The following is a 17,336-nucleotide window of genomic DNA, read 5'->3' on the forward strand; positions in this document are numbered from 1 at the left end:
ACAGATATGTGTCATAAGTATTTTAAAAACAGAAACCGTGCTAGGGAGCAGTGGAATGCTGTATATAATGATCTGAAAGAAACACACAGTGATAGATTCTTTACCTTAGAATTACCCCTAGGCGTCAGACTGGATCTGGAAGGTTTTCGTCAGCAGTACCCCTGCGCATCGGAAGGTGGCATCGTGCGGCTCCGCAACCAAGATGGATCGCACACCACTAGCCTCTCCTCCGGGTCGCCACTTAGCACTCTGGTACATGTAGTGCATGTAGATGGACGAGTAAAAAGTAGTTCACCACAGTTGGTGCGAGTAGTTACTAATTATCCCCAAGTTCTCTGGACCCGAGACATGGCCCAGGTTTCGGGACAGTTTCCCTCGTCAGCAGAGCAGTTTTTGGGGTGGATGAGAAGGCCGCCAAGTAACCGTCGCAGGCCCCGATGCCGCTCCGGCGCGCAGGTGCGTCTCCAAGAGCTCGTCAGCTCAGGGCTCACGGGAGCCGTTTAAGTACAACCAAGCTGACGAGCTCCTGGAGACGCACCTGTGCGCCGGAGAGGCATCAGGGCCTGTGACGGATACTTGGCGGCCTTCTCATCCACCCCAAATACTTCTCTACTGATGAGGGAATCTATCCCGAAACCCGGGCCATGTTTCGGGTCTAGAGATCTTTGGGACAACGAGTACCTACTCGCACCAACTTTGGTGAACCACTTACAAACTTTGTTTCTACTGTTCGAACTACACGCACTTCAAATACCAGAGTGCTTAGGGGCGATCCGGAGGAGAGGCTAGCGGTGTGCGATCAATTGTGGTATCGTGCGGCTCCGGGTCCGTCGTCTTGATTGCCGAGATCACGTTGCGGCAGATACTTAGGCGCCGCCCACGCACGCTGACCTCAGTTATTCTTTTTTCGCGCCAGCAAGCGCAGGTCCCGAGAGAGTAGTACCCCAAGTCATTTTGTGACTGTGTTTTTGAGGCTTTTTGTCTCGATTTTTTTCCAGTCGATCGACTCCTGGTTTTGTAGGGATGCCTGGTTTCAAGACTTGCAGAGAATGTCATCGGATGATGTCCGTGACGGACCCGCACCGCGTGTGTCTCTACTGCCTGGGGCGCGACCATGACCCCAAGTCGTGCCCCGACTGCCGAGCCATGGCGCCGAAGTCCTTGCGGAAGCGGTCCCGAAAGTTGCTGGCAGTCGGGTCCGCGCCGCTCATGTTTCCGGTCCCGTCTTTGGTCGAGGGATCGGTCACGGAGCCATCACCATCGTTCTTCTGGATCGAAGTCTTTGCACTCAGGGTCCGGTAAGACGAAGCACAAGAAGTCGAAGAAGCATCATCGCTCGACGACTTTCCCTCGCACGTCGAAGCTTAGGGTGCGGTTGGTGTCTCTCCCGCGGCTCCGGGGGAGCCTACGGTCTTGCAGTCGACCTACCCGCCCTTCCCGGGTCTGTCAGTGACTTTGGCCCGGCTGCAGGACTTTCGGTCAGCCATGGCCCACCTCTTAGGGCCGACGGTCCCCGCCGGCGTGCCTTCGGGCCCCGCCGGCGTGCCTTGGGCCCCGCTGGCATGACTGGGGGTCCTCGCCCTTCACTGTTGGCGGCTCCGGCATCGCTGTCGGCTTTGGCCCGGCGCCGCAGGGCCCCCAAGGATCCAGGCCTGGATCCCGGTCGACGCCGGTTGACCTCATTCGCCTCCATCGACCCCACTGGCACCACCTCCGACGTCCCCTGTGACACCGGATGACGCCGGCCCCGGTATCAGCCCTGACATGGACACCGAACCGGAACTGTGTCGCTCGACGCCGATGGGGCCTTTCTACCACTATGTCCGCCCTCCTTGTTTTCGGCATGTACATCAGCCTGAGGAGTAAGGGAAGGACTGGGAGGGGTCTGAGGCCTCTCTCACAGCTCAGTGTGAGTATGACCCTGACTGGGTTGAGGAACTGAGGGATGCCAGTGGGCTCGATACCTCCCCTGACCTTGGCATGCTCACGTCTTCTACCGTAGGTACGGAGGTGGGTGCATGTTATGTAGTTGTGTTGCATAGGCCGGCGGAGGCCCTCAACCTCCAACTCCCTACTGTGGCCGTCAGGTCTAACCTCCTGACAGAAGTGCTTCAGCCGGCGGCTACCTCTGCAGAGCCACTGCTGCCTTTTAATGATGCACTTTCTGATGTTCTTTTTGGGCACCTGGTCCAGGCCCAACACAGGGGCTCCTGTGGACAGGAACGTGGCCCCACGCCATCGCCTGGCCCGGGCGAACCCAGTTTCCTCTCCCAACACCCCACCCCTGAGAGTTTGGTTGTCCAAGCCTCAACGTCCCTGAGCACATTCCCTACCAAACCCTGGATAGGAAATCCAGGAGACTGGAAACATTTGGGAAGAAGATGTTCGAGGCATGTGGGCTGCTGAATTCATATCTGTGCATGGATCGCCGCCTAGTGTTGGGTCCGGATGATTGCACCTTGTTGTCCTGGAAGAGTCTTCGAAGTACAACGAGATGGGCGACTCCTCCCCTGGACTACAGTGCGCATGGGCATCTTCTCCATCCTCAGATTGTTTTTTTCCGCCATTGGGTTCGGATGTTATTCCTATACTCCAACTTCGGAATCGAAACTAAACTTTTCTAGAGGCCAAAAGGCCTTCGACGGTATTGTTCTCGCTCTGTACTTCTTGACTCGATCAAACTTTCCATCTCGACCCAGTCGTCGACTCGGGCCGTTGAGCCTTTTCGATGCCACGTGGGCCTGCTGTCGATGGAAAGGAGCCCGTTCAAAAGCTGCCCACAATGCCACTCCAAGTTTCCGCATACTGACAAACACACAATATGCAACAAGTGCCTGTCACCAGACCACAAGGAAGAAACCTGCCCAGCCTGTGCCCAATTCCGTTAGAAGAAAACCATCCAGATTCGACGGGCCGCTAGGCAAGAGATGCAGCGACAGGCACCGGATGATGAACAAGAACTTCCAGAAGCGGAAGATTTGGATCTAGAGATGGTCACCCTCGAGGACCACTCGGACTCCGATGACGAAATCCCACCGGGGCAAACCGTGAGTACATTGCCCCCGACACCAATTACCCCGTTACAAAAGGCTCCGGTCGAGGCATCGCCTAAAGGCCTTAGCCAAGATCCAAAACATCATTCAGCAGCCCCGCCGTTTGGCTCTGCTCCGAAAACAAAGATTAAGCCTTCAGAGACCCCAGGTCCAAGTAACGTTATTCCTAAGAAGGTTCTATAACCCAAAAAGGTTGTCGAACCGAAGGGCGTCGAACCGAAGAAGGCCGTACAGCCTAAGGGCGTCGACCCGAAGAAGGCCGTTGAGCCAAAGGTCGCCGAACCAAAGAAGGCAGTCGAACCAAAGAAGGCCGCCGAACCAAAGAAGGCCGCCGAACCAAAGAAGGCCGCCGAGCTAAAGAAGGCCGCCGAGCCGAAGGTCGCCGAACCGAAGAAGCTCATCGACACAAAGAGCGTCGTACCGAAGCCTGTGGCCCAGCCAGAGAAGGTTATCGAGCCAAAGAAAGGCATTGAACCAAAGACAAGTGCTCCTAAAAGACCGGTCGATCCGAAAAAAGTAATTGACAAAAGACAGTCAACCTAAAAAAACCTGTTGAGCACAGAAAGCGTATCGAACCTAAAGATCCGGTCGATCCGCAATCACTCGTCGACCCGGACAAAGAGGCCGAGCCGAGAAAAAGCAATAAGGCACCGAAAGTCGTAGAACCAAAAAAGGTTGTCGATCGGAGGCAACAGTCGATCCAAAAAAAACGAAGCCAAAGAAGTCAACAACACAGCCACGGACAGTGGAAGAAGAACTCTTCCATCCAGAGCCATCACAAGAACAGACAAAATTATATATAAACCCTGAGACTGGTAAAGTCACAATCCTAAACAGGAAGAAGAGGCCATTGGACACGGACTCTCATTCCCCCATTCCTCTAAAGAAAAAGGACTTTGGGACTTCTCCCTCTAGACCTTTCATTCCTTTCTATCCCACTTTGCCTACTACGCCTTTTGCTCCTTACTCTCCTACGCACTCTGATTACAATGAGGATAACACAGGGGAAGATCCTCAACATGATAATGACTATCCAGAGGATCCTAACCCTCAAAATGAACCATGGGATGATCAGACTGATCCATATGACACGCATCCCATCCCTGACACCTCCTCATACCCAACAAAGCTGTCACCTACTGACGACACCATTGTCTTCAACCAGCTAATAGATAGGGCAGCGCAGTACCACAACGTAGACATGCACAATGACCCTATAGACGAAGTCTTTCTATTTGACACATTTCCTACTTCAGAGAAAAATGTCAGAACACTTCCTATGTTGAAAGGGGTATTAAAACACGCGCCAGATATATTTAAAGATACAGCCAGGGTACGCGTAATCAATCCCAGGATTGAAAAGAAATGTAGAGCGGCCCCTGCAGACCCTACTTATATCAGAGGTCAGTTACCATTAGACTCCCTAGTAGTGGCTAATGCACGCAAAAATGCCAACTCACAGACAACAGGAGAAACTCCACCTCCTGATAAGGAGTCCAAAATACTAGAGGCCTCGGGTAAAAGGGTAGCATCACAAGCTTCCAATTCATGGAGAATTACAAATACACAAGCTCTACTAGCTCGTTACGACAGAGCACACTATGACCAGCTTGAAAGTTTAATGAAACACCTGCCTGAGCCTTTCAAAGCCTGAGCTAATGACCTCATACAAGAGGGGAAATATATTACAAACGCCTCCATTAAATGTGCGCTTGACGCAGCTGACACTGCAGCCAGGTCCATTAACACTAGCGTCTTACTACGAAGACATGCTTGGCTACGTATTTCTGGCTTTAAGAACGAGGTGCAATCTACCATTCTTAACCAACCAGTCAATCAAGTCTTCCTTTTTGGCCCTGCACCATTTTAGACAAAATAAAAAAGGATACAGAAACTGCAAAATCAATGTCATGAGAGAATACTTTATGGTACATGGTTATTTAAAACCTTTACAATGTTAATAAAACAGAGAAGCACCAATTTATAAAATGTGTGTCTGAATTGAACAAGTTAAAAACTAAAATTCAATGGGTGCACTGCAGTTTCAGCAACACAGAGGTTCCTTTCGACACTCCTCATACAGAGGAGCTACACGGGGCAATACTTCACAAACCTCGTCTACATACAAAAGCAACACCCAAGGTTCCTTTAACCAGAACTCCAACAGAGGAGGTTATAGGGGCACCAATAATAAGGGAAGAGGACGTGGAGGCAATAACACCAGAGCCTCCACTGCCGCAAAAAAGTGACTTCATCACACTACCTCCAGACCATTTAACACCGGTCGGAAGCAGAATCCAACAATTCCTACCAGTCTGGAACGCAATTACCACAGACAGGTGGGTGAGACAAATTATCCAGTATGGTTATTGCTTAGAACTCTCTTCTACGCCACCCATCATACCACCCAGACACCGTCCTATGTCCAAAGAACACATCACCCTGCTACAACAAGAGGTGAAATGCATGCTGGAAAAGGGGGCCTTAGAGCCAGTCCCTTTCCAACACCAAGGGACAGGAGTATACTCGCTATACTTCCTTATTCCTAAAAAGGACAGCTCTCTCAGACCAATATTGGACCTCAGACCCCCAAATCAATACATACTGTCGGAGCACTTCCATATGATCACACTACAGAAAGTGCTCCCGTTGCTCCAGCAAGGAGACTTCCTAGCAACATTGGACCTCAAGGATGCATATTTTCACATACCCATCCATCCAGCTCACAGAAAATATCTCAGGTTCACAATAGAAGGTCAACACTACCAATTCAAAGTTCTCCCCTTCGGGGTAACCACAGCTCCAAGAGTGTTTACAAAATGCTTAGCGACAGCAGCTGCACATCTCAGGAGGCAACACATCCACGTGTTTCCATACCTAGACGATTGGCTAATACAAACAAAATCGTACAAGCAGTGTGTAAGAGATACTTCTCAAACACTTCAGCTGCTTCACAGCCTAGGTTTTTCAATAAACTACCCAAAATCGCACATACACCCATTCCACACACAACAATATCTGGAAGCTACTATAGATACCTCAGTTGCAAAGACATATCCAAACTCAGCGAGGATAGCCAGCATGCAGTTGCTCATTCGCAAATTTCTGCCACAACACTCTTTGCCAGCTCGAGTCTTCATGCAGCTCATAGGCATGATGGCCTCTTGCATATTCATTGTCCCCCATGCCCGACTTCAAATGCGTCCACTGCAAGAGTGCCTTGCAAGACAGTGGAAGCAAGCTCAAGGACTACTAAAGGACCTAGTGTTGGTAGACAGTCGCGCTTACAACTCTCTGCAGTGGTGGAACCCACAAAACCTTTCGAAGGGGCGACTGTTCCAAGAGCAAGTTCCACAACTAGTACTAACAGCGGAAGCATCATTGACAGGTTGGGGAGCCCACCTACTTCAATACACAGTACAAGGGCTCTGGACAATCAAACAAAAGAAACTGCATATCAACCAACTAGAGTTACTAGCAATATTTCTAGCCCTGAAAGCATTCCAAAAATACTTGTACAGCAAGACTGAGTTGATCTGGACGGACAACATGACAGCCATGTACTATATCCAGAAACAGGGAGGAACACACTCTCCACAGCTGTCCCACTTGGCACAGAGCATATGGAAGTGGGCAATTCCAAAAAACATCTTTCTCTTGGCAGAACACCTCCCAGGAAAAGACAATCAAATAGCGGATCTGCCCAGCAGACACAGCCAACAACTACACGAATGGGAGATTCACCCCCAAGTTCTCCAGCCATTCTTCAAAAAGTGGGGGCACCCAGAGATAGACCTGTTTGACACAAAAGAAAACTCAAAATGCCAGTACTTTGCCGCCAGGTTCCCACATCCGTTGTCACAGGGCAATGCGATATGGATGAACTGATCAGGCAGATTTGCGTAGGCTTTTCCCCCAGCACCACTGATTCCGCTGGTGGGACGCAAACTACGGCAACAGTCACTCACAATGATCCTAGTTGCTCCCACATGGGCGAGACAGCCATGGTACACAACGTTCCTGGAGCTTTCAGTAGTTCCTCATCAAAGGATACGCCTCGGATCCCATCTTCTAACTCAGAACCATGGAGAAATCAGACACCCAGATCCCAATCAGATGAACATAGCGATCTGGCTCCTGAAGTCCTAGAATTTGGATACCTTAACTTGCCTCCATACTACATGAATATCATTAAAGAGGCAAGGAGACCAACTACTAGAGCATGCTATGCAGCTAAATGGAAGAGATTTGTTATTTATTGCAACAATAACCAAATCAACCCATTAGATGCTTCCATACAGAACATTTTATGTTACCTACTGCATCTTCAAAGATGCAACCTAGCATACTCTTCTATAAGACTACACATCGCTGCTATAGCAGCATATCTCCAAAACAGACAACACCGTTCACTGTTTCGGGTACCAGCAATCAAGGCTTTTATAGCGGGTCTCAAAAAGGTGATTCCTCCAAAACACCCACCTTCACCAGTCTGGAACCTAAATATAGTACTCACCAGACTTATGAGACCTCCTTTCGAACCTTTACACTCATGCAAATTGCAATTCTTAACATGGAAGGTGGCATTCTTTTTGCCATTACTTCACTCAGGCGAGTTAGTGAACTACAAGCACTAACAATTCAAGAACCCTTCATGCAGATACATGTTAACAGGGTAGTACTTAGAACAAACCCTAAGTATATGCCAAAGGTCATATCCACTTTCCATATTAATCAATCAATAGAACTGCCAGTGTTCTTCCAAAATCTACAGTCAGTAGCTGAAAGAGCCCTACACACACTAGATGTAAAGAGAGCTCTGCTTTATTATGTGGACAAAACTAAATCATTCAGAAAAACGAAACAATTATTTGTTGCGTTTTTTTTCACCACAACATAAAGGAAATCCCATATCAAAGTCAGGAATAGCCAGATGGATAGTTAAATGCCTTCAAATATGTTATCAAAAAGCTAAACTCACGTTAACTGTCCCCCCAAGAGCACACACTACGTGCAAAATGGGGGCATCCGTGGCTTTCCTAGGGAATATTCCTCTTGAAGACATATGTAGAACAGCCACATGGTCTACTATACACACTTTCACAAAACACTACTGTGTAGACGTGCAAGCAAAGCAGCAAGCTGCTGTAGGCCAGGCTGTCCTCAAAACTCTTTCAAACTACTGCGGCTGGCACAGGTAACCACCGCTAGAGGAGATACTGCTATACAGTCTATGCACAGATATGAATTCAGCAGCCCACATGCCTCGAACGGAATATGCTACTTACAAGTATGCATCTGTTCTTGGCATGTAGGGCTGCTGACATTCATATCTTAGGCCTCCGGAACGTCAATCGCTTCCTCCGGAAGGAGAAGTTCAAGATGTTAACTCTGGCTCAGGTCTTGTCTGCCCTCGACCCTGGAGACTGGGAGGTAGCGTTGGATCTGCAGGACGCATATTTCCATATTCCTGTCCTGTCGGCCCACCGGCTTAACCTGCAGTTTACGGTAGGCCACATGCACTTTCAGTTTACCGTGCTCCCCTTTGGCCTTACCAGCACCCCTCGGGTTTTTCACGAAAGTGATGGCGGTGGTCGCAGCTTATCTGCGCAGATCAGGGGTTCCAGTCTTCCCCTATCTCGACGACTGGCTGTTGAAGCAGGGCTTGCCCTAGGCAGTCGTCGCCCACCTCCAGACTACTGCCGACCTCCTGCATTTGCTGGGGTTCGCTATCACTGTGCCGAAGTGGCACCTTATTCCCTCCCAGAAGCTCCTCTTCATCGGAGCAGTTCTGGATACGACTCTCTTTCGGGGCTATCTTCCTGAACGACGAGTCCAGGATATTCAGACTCTGATTCTGAACTTTCGGCCTCTATCCTAGGTTTTTGTCAGGCTGACCCTGGGGCTACTGGGCCTCATGGCCTCCTGCTTCCTGCTGGTCGATCATGCCAGACTGCCTATGCGGACTCTGCAGTGGGACCTGAAGTTCCAGTGGGCGCAGCACCAGGGGAACCTGTCTGAGTCCGTCCAGATCTCAGAAGGCATTGCAAGACCTTTGCAGTGGTGGCTAATAAGTCAGCATTGGGTCAATGACAGATCCCTTACCCAACCGGTGCAAACGGTGGTGACGGATGCGTCCCTCCTGGATGTGGCGGTCACATGGGAGAGGGGAGATCAGAGGCCTCTGGTCTCCGGTGGAGTTCAGGCTCAATATCAACCTTCTGGAGCTTCGGGCAATCCGACTTGCACTGAAGGCATTCCTTCCCACTGTCCGGGGAATAGTAGTGCAGGCGGACGAACTCAGCCGCAGGTGCATGATGGTTCACGAATGGCGTCTTCACTCTGTCGTGGCGCAAGATCTTTCAACAGTGGGGAGAGCCTTGGTTGGATCTATTCGCCACTGAAGAGAACGCGCAATGTCAGCAGTTCTGCGCGTTGGAATTTCCAAGGCGGCACTGGCTAGGAGACTCTTTTCGTCGCAAGTGGAGTTGCGGTCTGTTGTATGCCTTTCCACCTATACCACTTCTACCCAGAGTGCTGAAGAAGTTCAGGCCCGAACGGGCCCAAATCATTCTCGTGGCTCCGGACTGGGCTCGAAGAGTATGTTATCCCAAGCTACTCAGTATGACAATCGATCGCCAGATCCGACTGCCTCTTCGGGAGGATCTTCTGTCGCAGCAGCAGGGGACGGTCTTCCACCCGAACCTGTCCAGTCTCCACCTCCTTGCATGGAGTTTGAGTGGTGGCAGTTGATTCCTTTTGACTTGCCTCCTGAAGTTTGTAATGTTATTCTGGCGGCCAGGCAGCCCTCCACTAAGTTGGTATATGCCCGCAGGTGGAACAAATTTGTGGCATGGTGCACATCAAAGGCTGGGGATCCCCTTTCTTCCACTCTTTCAGAAGTTCTTCTGTTTCTTCTTTCCTTGGCCCAGCAGGGCTCTGCTCTGGGCACTATCAAGGGCTACCTTTCTGCTATTTCGGCCTTTCTCTGGCTCCCTGATCAGCCCTCTCTTTTCAAGACCCCTGTTGTAAATAGATGTCTCAAAGGCATTGCTCACCTTTTCCCTCCTATTCCTTTTGTGATGCCATAGTGGGACTTGAACCTGGTTCTAACATATTTAATGTGTGCTCCATTTTAGCCTCTTCACAACTGTCCTGTTCGTCTGCTAACCTTGAAGACTGCTTTTCTCATAGCCATCACCTCTGCTAGGAGAGTGAGTGAGCTCCAGGCTCTTTCTTGTAAGCCTCCTTTTCTATCTGTCCATCCGGACAAGGGTGTGCTCAGGACAAGTCCATCCTTTCTGCCAAAGGTTGTCACTGCCTTTCACATCGGGCAGACCATCACTTTGCCCACCTTCTTTCCGCTTCCGCATCCTTATAGAGAGGAAGAGAGGCTCCACCGTCTGGAACCAAACGTGCGCTCTCATTTTACCTCAATCGCACACAACAGTTCCGGGTGGATGATCAGCTCTTTGTTGGCTACGTTGGCACCAAAAAAGGTCGGGCAGTACACAAGCGAACTATCTCCCAATGGGTCGTCTTATGTGGGCCACGCTGCACACTTTTACTAAGCACTACTGCCTGCACAGCCAAGTCTGGAGAGATAGCTTCTTTGGCCGTTCTGTTCTCCGAGACTTCCTGGTGTGATCTTGGTTCGCAGACCCACCACCGGGGTTGGTATTGTTGGAGTATCTATTCTAAAGTAGGAATCTATCACTATGTGTTTCTTTCAGATGAACAAGTTACTTACCTACGGTAACGATATATCTGTAAAAAAACATTAGTAGTGATTGATTCCTTACCGCCCCACCCATCCTCCCCGTTCTGCGAACTGATTTTTACGGTTACGGTCATCCCTTTCACGGCCCTAGTTTCAAGGCACTAGTGGTCAGTATCTTGCATGGCTGTGCGTTTTTAGGCGCGGAAAGTCTTGTACAGAACTGACGTCAGTGCGTGAGGGTGGCGTCTAAGTAGCTGCCGCAAGGTCATCTTGGCGACCACGAGCCAACAATGGACGCGGAGCCGCACAATGCTACCTTCCGACACGCAGGGGTACTGCTGATGAAAACTTTCCGGATCCAGTCTGGCGCCTGGGGGTAATTCTAAGATGAGGAATCTATCACTACTAATGTTTCTTACAGATATATTATTTGTTACCCAAGGTAAGTAACTTATTTGTTATACCTCTTGTGACCGTGTTGAGAGGAGCCTGCGATTGGGAGACCTGAACTTTGGGCAACAGCTCGCCGCACCCGCTCCGCGGGTGCCGCTTCGTTGATTTACAGCAGGAGCCGTGTCTTACCTGGGCTTGAGGGGTCGTGGACGCTGTGAGGCAAGTAAACACCGCGACTGGTGTGAGAGCGGTGTTACAGGGACTCAATCACCCAGGAGTCCCTGCCTGACTGACCGAGAACACCTGGTCCGCTCTCCCGGTCTGCCCCGCCCACAGGACGTCATAGACTCTATAAAGTGGATTTGAGTTGCCGCTGCCCGGGAGAAGCCCGGGACAAGGGCGGGACCGTTTGTGTCCGTTTGTGTCCGTTGGTGGCCGGGTGAGGCTGGGCTGGGCCACCTCTCTTGGTCCATTGGTTTTGTGCCCTAGCACCCTTACAGGTTGTCCTATGGTATTGTAAACCGACTTTTGCATGACCTTGAGTTGATGTTAAACAAGTGCTGTTGACACATAGAAATACTTGTTAGAGGAGTCCCATTTCTCTAGGGCACCATATCGTGCTAGATCCAGTGTGATCTTTGTAAGCGTTAGCACCATAATTAGTACCTGGATTTGTGTTACTAACATTTCACTAAGAGTGTTTAAGAATGGTAAGGCGTAACCCCTTGAGATCTGCCCCTGCTCCCAAGCAAAATGCAGCCGCAAATTTCCAGCTTCCCAGCCTTACGGCGATAGATCGCATGCTGCAAAAAACCATTGGGGTGGTGGCAAACGTTATAGAAAGCACAGAACGCCGCCTTTCGCTTCCTGCGGGTTCCCTCCCTCCCCCCTGCCCTCCTCTAACATATCAATGTTCACTACCAACTCCCAAGACTCAATTTTGGCACCTTCTTTTGTTTCTCTTCCAGGCGTTCGCCATGCCCCATCGACCCAGGTTGTAGCCCCTGAGAAGAGCAATGTATCCCTTGAGATTTTACCTCTATTCCTACCAGATAGGTTATCCCAGACCCCGACTACCCTTTTATCTCAGGTAGATGATCCTAAAGATAATGAGAATCATGAAAGGCCACTAAGCTCGACTTCGATTTCTGAGGCAGATGAAAGTACAAGTAGTGGTAGTCCGCGTGTGACTACTAGAGGGCAGCTGGCTAGGCGTGGGTCTGAACTCGCTACCAGAGAAATCCTCACTGCCCTAAAGAACAAGGGGAATGTAGGTGGTAACAGGAAAAAGAAAGTGGCTGATAAACATAAAGCATAACAGGAGAGGAATGATAGTAGCTATGCATCTGATGTTGTAACTACCCTAACTGAAATCAGAGGTCCATCAACTGGAGAATGTTTTTGGCAAAGAATGGAGGCTCTACTGGAGAAACCCTCTGTTCCAGCAAACTGTGGACTTAGTAACATTAATACTGTCCCGCCGCCTAGTGATAGCCTAAACCTAGAAAGTTCACTAAGTCCTCCAAAAGATATCCCTCTTATCGCCATATTGAACAGATCGTGAAGTCCCTTATACTGCCGGTACTTGAGAGGTTAAAAGCCTTATCTAAAAGGCTTGATAGCTTCGAACAAGGGACTCTCGATAACTTCTTTTCTGTAAAGGCATAAATTAAGCTACATTCTAAAAATAGTTCCATCTTTGCTGAACAGAGGTTGACAGATTCTCCGCAGATAGGCAATAATGTACCCCTAAACCAAAAAGATGCTTCTGGGCCAACGAGTGGTAATAATCCCCCAGTAACAGCTCCAAAAAAGGGGAGTAAATCAAGTAAACATCCAGTGACTAAAGGGGATAAGGGACACGGGCCAGTGCACCCACACAGATCCAGCTGGACAAAAATGTCCCCAGTAATGCAGCAATTGTAGGAGATAAAGGAAACAATGCTGATGTACCCATGCAGACCAAGAAAGATAAAAATATTCCCAGTAATGTAGCAAACCAGAGTAAAGACTTGGCCCAAAAATCTGGTGCAATAGACAGCGTATGGATTAGCTCTCCCCACATTGACTTGCCTCCTGCAAGTATGCCCTATGTAGTCGTTTTAACGGGAGTTCCTCAGCTACTGCCGGGTAAAACAGAATCATATACTGAACTCAGAAACAAAACTACATTTTGGTTAAACAATAACAGGCCCTTGCCGAGGCAATTTGATGGAAAGGTTCTGTTTGTTAGAAGAGTTGGGTGGGTGGGCAGTAGGGTAAAGGATATCCAAGGCGACTGTATCCTAGCCAACTTTCGGGATACGCGCGCCGTAAGGTCTATTTGCAACCATCAAAATGACTATAGCAATAGTGGAATAAGAGCATTTGGCTTGGGGCATTTCTACCAACAGCAAGCACCTCAGACCCAATGGCAGAATTATGGAAATCAACTCTGGGGAGGGCTTCCTGGCGATCATTGCATCTATCCCATTTCAAACTTTGGTAGTAGGCGGGAATGTTATGGCCCCGACTTAGGGTATTGACATAGTGATCTTTTTCCTTTCAATTCACCATATAGTCCCACAGGTGATTGCCTGACCATAGCAGTGCCACCAATTGACCAGGGAGATGCCCCGGTTTTGTGTATTCCTCCTCTTCTTCCTCTGGCTATTGAGCCGGCTGGAACAGAGCTGAACCCACTTAGCGCACAACTAGGCTCCCCGCAGAACCAAGCATTGGGTGATACTGAACCAATCAAGCTTATCAGTTGGAACATAGCAGGTATCCATAGGAAACTAGGTTTACCAGATTGGAACATCTTGGTGGATGCGTACACGATCTGTATTTTTCAGGAGACTCGGAGCCTGGAACCCATCCACAGAGCTGGTTATACTACCGATTTTCTACCTGCAGTACCCCCAATTACTGGGAGGGGTCGCCCTTCAGGTGGGCTTCTTATCTGGGTAAGCATTTCCCTGGGCTGTTATATCACACAAAAGCAATGAAACTCGCCAGATCTCCTTAGAATTTCACTAAGAGGTCCTAATTGGGGAGAACCCTTGAGCTATTTGATATATACGCTAGGGGCAATAAAAACGGCTCCTTATCCCCAACAGTAGCCTTTCTAGAAAGTGAGCTCAGAGATTGTAACGATGGCATGCAAGTCCTGGTCGCAGGGGATTTTAATTGTACATACGAGCCCCTTGCGACAGAGGATATTTTGGATCTAGGTGAGGATGACGCAAGGAGGGGCATACCCATGCTAACGATCCAACCAATAAAAAGATGGTCACAAAGGGCGATCCAGCAGAATGCATTGACCATGGAGTTTGGGCTAAGTGCTGCTAATGGTAGAATTAACGGGGACCCCATGGTAGCGGATACATACAATAGGGTGAACCATATGTCAAGGATTGATTACATCCTCCTTGGTTTTAGGCTCTGGAAATTCGTCCAGGATATGGTTGTCTTATCCACTGTAGACAGTGACCACAATTTGCTTTCTTTAACCCTTAAGCATTTGTGGCATAGAAAAGATGATGTATCAACACTAAGCAAATTGGAGCCTGCCCCCAAAGTTTTTCCATCTAACTGGGAGACACCTTAAGTGGTGTAAAGTTGCTCTGGTTGAAGCAAAGGTAGAGGCTATAAATACAGCATTGATAGCCTCACAAAGGGAGCTGGATACGATTCTTCTAGATTACCCTGTCCCCGGTAGGGCAACGTTTGTATTCCAGGATACCACCAAGTTGGTAGGGAAATTATTCCTGAAGCAAGTACGAGGGGGGTAAGGTGACAGGGTCTCAGAAGCGAAAGGGTAAGCAGGACTGGTTCACTCCTATATGTAGGCATAAGAAGTCGGCCCTATTAAGGCTGTTAAGGGGAAGTCGCAATCTCTAATGCAGTGCGCTAGAAAAGAGTACAAGCTGGCAATAACAAATGCAAAAAAGGAGTGGGAGGACCAGTTTTGGCAAACACTAAAAGAGGCTAGCTCCAGTAGAGATGCTAGACGCTTCTGGGACACTATAAGAGCTAGAAATAGATCAGATAGCGACCTCATCACATGTAATATCATCAGCCAGGCATGGTTTGACCACTTCTCAAAATTGTATACCTGCCAGCAAGGGTCTAGTGCCACAGTTCCATCTAATTTTCATGTTCCTCTTGGCGAATAAAATTAGTTCCCTTTTACAACTAAGGAAGTTGAGTATGCCATTAGCCGCATTGTGCCCCAAAAAGCAGCTGGCCCGGATGGCATTCCCGGGGATTTGGTTCGCTCTGATAAGCTGAAATGGGGAAAGCTCATCCACTCTTTGCTTATTGCTATTGATGGAGGTGCTGCCATTCCTGAGTCGTGGAAAGGGGCCGAGGTCGTGCCTATCTTTAAAAAGGGGCTTAGGGACGACCCTTCTAATTATCGGCCTATATGTTTGTTAGATGCAACCCAGAAGGTTGTTGGTAAGGTGCTGCTGGAGAGAATCTTACTATGGATTATTGAAAATGAGATTCTCTCTGATTACCAAGCGGGGTTTAGGGCTGGTACGGGAACAATAGAACAGGCTTTTAGACTGTTAATCTACTGGAAGGTGGTTGTTATAGGCAAAGGCAGTCTTTACCTTGCGTTTATCGACTTAAAGACTGCCTTTGACCTTGTGTCTAGGGAGAGACTTTGGGGAGTGTTGTCCGATATGGGGTTTCCTCGTAATATTTTGTCCATATTGGTGAGGCTCCACGAAGGAAACTTTGCCCAAGTAAGATGGGGCACAGAGGGCCAGAAAACCAACAGAATCCCAGTAGAGAGAGGGGTTCGCCAGGAATGTGTTCTTGCTCCCACCCACTTTTCACTATATGTGAATGGGGTGGTCGAGCATCTGTTAAAAGAACCTTCAGACGAACCATCCCTGGCGGGCGAGCGAATTCCTACTCTCCTATTTGCGGATGACACGCTCTTAATATCTAAGACCCCAATGGGCCTCCAAAACCTCCTAGACAATTTCCAGATTTTCTGCTTACAGTGAGGTTTAGTAATAAATACTGACAAAACAAAGTACCTGGTGATGAACCCCCCGAAAAAACTTGGGCACCCCCCAGCATTGAATCATGTGTTTTTGGAAAGGGTCACTGTGTTTGATTGTTTAGGTATACGTGTATCGGGGGGGCGTGGCCAAGAGCCGAACATGGCGGACGTGTAGTTGCAGAGCTCCGTCCTTAGCCCTCGATACCAGCATAATATCCTGCCTGCCCGAAGTGCGACCCGCCTAGATATTGCGCCCGGAGCCTCAGGAGGTGAGCGGCGTGCAGCAACGGAAAGCCGCCCCCCTCGGACATTGCCGGAGACACTGGGGAACTAGAGTGCCTGCTGGGGCCTGCTGCAACGTGGCGAGCCACGGCCTCGATTGGCCGACGGACCGCACTGCCGCCGGGTGCCGGCGCCCTGTGAGAGGGACCCGCACCGGAGCGAGCCTTGGAATCAGCTGGCTGGCCCGTGGACGTCGGCGGGCATCCGCCCCAATTTACTACCCTGATACCTCCCCACTGGCGCTGAGATCCCCTGACGGACCTGCTCGGCCGGGCGGCCGCCCGCGACCGCGGGAGACATCTGGACCGTCCCGACGCCCGCCTGCACTGTGAGGAGGCACTCGCACAGACACGAGCATTGGCGAGGCAAGTGGGGCCGGGGGTGCGCGGGGACAACCACTGGCATCAAGAGACCGGGACGGCTGCCTGAGCCACACACCTGCCTTCTTCCCTTTGGGCCCCGGATGCCCTGAGCGACTGACACGGCGCCCTGCACTGTCTGGCGTGCGCTGTGTTAACCTGAGGGCAAAGGCGCCGAAGACACATTGAGACACCAGCACACGGCCCCTGCACTCATCACCAAGGTGGGGGCCCCCAGGCACCTCCACAGGGTTCAACCACACGGCGACCTGCGTGCGGGCCACAGTCCACGTGATCCCTGCTGCTAGACCGGGCAAGAGGTGCCTTCCGTCCTCCCGGCCTCTGTTGTGACCCCCCTACCTGCGGACCATGACCCCCCCCCCCCCCCGGCACCTTGCTGGAGCCAGGACTGTGGCAGGGCGCGGGGCCCTCCGCGAGGCGACGACACACCCGCCAGGGGCGCTATCATCATCGCAGCACCATTGACCCTCCTTGCGCTGGGACCCTGCTAACTCCTGCTTCCTTCCTGC

The 17,336-nt window shown here is 50.1% G+C and overlaps 1 protein-coding gene across 2 annotated transcripts in view; it reads left to right on the top strand.

Moving 5' to 3' along the window:
• Window positions 1-17,336, top strand: part of LPIN2 (lipin 2) — a 791,695-nt gene that overhangs the window by 166,213 nt on the left and 608,146 nt on the right. The window lies entirely within an intron of this gene.

Source organism: Lissotriton vulgaris, chromosome 4_1 (assembly GCF_964263255.1).
Source record: "Lissotriton vulgaris chromosome 4_1, aLisVul1.2, whole genome shotgun sequence".
NCBI lineage: Eukaryota > Metazoa > Chordata > Amphibia > Caudata > Salamandridae > Lissotriton > Lissotriton vulgaris.